The sequence below is a fragment of the Physeter macrocephalus genome, chromosome 10, assembly GCF_002837175.3.
Source record: "Physeter macrocephalus isolate SW-GA chromosome 10, ASM283717v5, whole genome shotgun sequence".
In the NCBI taxonomy this organism is placed as follows: Eukaryota; Metazoa; Chordata; class Mammalia; order Artiodactyla; family Physeteridae; genus Physeter; species Physeter macrocephalus.
In genome coordinates this window covers 23,168,636-23,171,933 of record NC_041223.1, presented here as the reverse complement: position 1 = coordinate 23,171,933, position 3,298 = coordinate 23,168,636, and the positions used below count along the sequence as shown (strand labels likewise).

Here is a 3,298-nt window from a genome sequence, read left to right as displayed (position 1 = left end):
AAAACAAAACAAAAATACATCAAAATTAACAAATTCTCTTCAATTAAGGACACCAAAATCAAAATTAACATGCATGGAAGACTGGGAAAACATTTTTGTTTGGTCCAAGTCAGAAAGGGAATATTTAGGATATAAAAGGAACTTCTGCAAATCATCAACAAAAATTCTGCAACCCAGATAGAAAAATGAGAAAGGACCTGAATCTGCAGAAAAGGAAGAAAATACTCGAGAAAAATTTTAAATATGAATAAAACAGAAACCAGAGATACAATAAGTAGGATAAACAAACTCAAAAGTTGTTCCTTGGAAAGAAAACTGATAATATTGAGAAAACTCTGAAAAATTAAGAAAATGTAACAGACGGAACAATAACAATATTAGAATTTAAAAAACAATAATTACTAATACTATAGTTATTAAAAATTATTAGAGGCTATGAACACTGTGGCCAAATTATTTAACACTGAGATTAAATGAATTCTATGAAATAATAGAATTTCTAAAAGTCGAATCTAGAAGGAAAAAACCCTGAATAGCCCTATAACAACATACAAAAATAAATAAATGTTTTAAAATCTTCTGATACGGATCAACAGCAATCTTAGATGGTTCTATGTGCAAACTTTTTTAAACCCTAAAGGAACAAATAATTCCATTATTTTAATTTTTTTCCAGACAATGAAAGAAAGGAAATAGTCATCAGCTAATTTTGTAAGGTCAATATAACATTAGTACTAAAATCTGCTAGGTCAGTATGAGAAAAAAATTACTAGCCCCATCTTACTCATAAACAAGGATACAAAATCCTAAACAAATATTTATTAACCAAACCCAGGAATATATAAAAAATATAATCTACCATCATCAAGGGGAGTTTACCCCAGTAATGCAAGATTGACTAAATATTAGAAACAGTTAAAATAATTCACCTTATTGAAGGAAAATATCATATATTCATTTCAATAGAGGCAGAAAAATCAGTATTCCAAGAAGTACAACATAAGCTCATGGAAAAAATTCTTAGCTAACTATGAACAGAAGGACAATTTCTTAAAACATTAAAAGATATTCACCAACAAATTACATCAGATATTATACAATGATAAAATGTGATAATGATTTCTTTCAAGATCAAGAACAAAGCAAAGTAGCTCACTATCACCACTATTAAGTTATTTATGAAGCATATAAATGTCTACCTAGAAAACTCTAGAGAAACTACAGCTAACATAAAATTCAGTAAGTTTATTAAGATTGCAGATATCACACTCTATGAAAATCAATTACATTTTTACAAAGAGCAACAACATAAAACATAATTTCACAGTTACGTACCATTAATAGGATTTAAACTATAAAATGATCAGGAATAAATCCAACAAAAGTTGTTACAGAACTTCCAGTAAAATGTTTATAGCATTATACTGAAAGATTTTTAAATAACTAAATAAATGTAGAGATGGATCATAAGGATGTAAATAGGGCTATGGAATAAATGTAATTCTAATGCAAATTTCAAAAGATATTTTATGGAAATTGACAACCTGATTCTAAATTGTACGGGAAAGAGCACAACCTAAAGCAGGGGTCCCCAACCCCCAGGCTGCTCCCCATTGCTCCTCATTGCTCCATTCCCCTGCCCCCACACCTGTCCATGGAAAATCTGTCTTCCACGAAACTGGTCCCTGGTGCCAAACAGTTGGGGACCACTGACCTAAAGAAGAGCATAACCTTATTGACAATTAGAACATAAAGAAGCCCCCAAAATATGTATGCACACACACAAAGCACATGGGCACACATACACACACATTTGAACTGCAAGCAAACAAATTTACTTTCTCACAATATATAAAAAATTAGAGGGGCTTCCCTGGTGGCGCAGTGGTTGCGCGTCCGCCTGCCGATGCAGGGGAACCGGGTTCGCGCCCCGGTTCTGGGAGGATCCCGCGTGCCGCGGGGCGGCTGGGCCCGTGGGCCGTGGCCGCTGGGCCTGCGCGTCCGGAGCCTGTGCTCCGCAACGGGAGAGGCCACAGCAGAGGAAGGCCCGCATACCCCCCAAAAAAAAAAAAAAAAAAAAAAAAATTAGAGATAGTTTAAAAATGTAAAAGGAAAAGCTGTAGAATTTTTAGGGGTCAATATAGGAGGAAGTCTCACTAGGTAGGGAGTAATTTCTTGACAAGCTGATTCTAAATTGTATGGGAAAGAGCACAAACTAAAGCAGAGGTCATCAACTCCCCCGCTGCGGACTGGTACCAGTCTGCGGCCTGTTAGTAACTGCATTCCCTGTAGGGATGACTTCTTTCAAGTCATTTGTCTACAACTTTTGGGTCATGATTTCCATAATCTTCTTCCAGATTTTGGGGACCTGTGGTCCTGAGCTTGAGAGGTCTTCTGAATCTGGTTGTTATATGTTTTTTTAGTAAAACCAACAGAGACAAGATGAATTAAATAACCATCAGTACTCTTGATCTCAATATAAACTTCAATAATGGTCTGCCATTTTTAGATCATAGAGCACATTTTGTCACTGGTAAGATTCATGTCATAGAAGTTGGTCACGCAGTTTTTGCCCAGAATATCCTCAGTAATTAGCCTGAATTTTCTAGGTGCAGATTTATCATTCTGAAACTCAGCAAGGTTCACTTCAAAAACACTACCCTTGAGGTCATTAGATGCAATTTTGGTTCCTTGAGTCCTTGAGACTAAAGTTTTTCCAACATTACTCACATTGAACATAGGTAATTAGTGCTTTTACATCATACCAGTATGTTTTAGAAAGTGGACCAACTACTTTCTTCTTGGCTCCTTCTTTGCTGCCTTTTGTAAGATGCTTGTTCTTGCCAATGACCATGGTGCTGCTCTGAGAGCCAAAGGTCTATACTACTATTTTATTTTGCAATTTATACAGGCAATGAAAAGTTCCTCAAACCCAATCCATAACCTCCGAAAAAGGAAACTACTTAGATTTTTTTAGAACCCTCGTATACAATGGGTAAAGAACCATCATTCCATCATTTCCTTGTAACTTCCAAAAAAAAATTTTTAAGTGAAAAGCAATTTAGGACAGAAAGGATACTTGTTTTGAGGAAATGATAAAGATTATGGTAACATGTTGCTGTGGCCTGAATGTTTGTGTCCCCCTTGAAATTTGTATGTTGAACTCTTAGTACACAATGTGATGGTAGTAAGAGGTAGGGCCTTTATGAATTGCTGAGGTCATAAAGGAACAGCCCTTGTGAATGGGGTTAGTGCTGTTATAAAAAAGACCCCACAGAGTTAGCTCACCCCTTCTGAC

At 35.7% G+C, this 3,298-nt stretch overlaps 1 pseudogene; it reads right to left on the bottom strand.

Moving 5' to 3' along the window:
• Positions 1-2,230: 2,230 nt before the first annotated feature.
• On the bottom strand, positions 2,231-2,854 carry LOC102991587 (40S ribosomal protein S3a-like; annotated as a pseudogene).
• Positions 2,855-3,298: the final 444 nt, after the last annotated feature.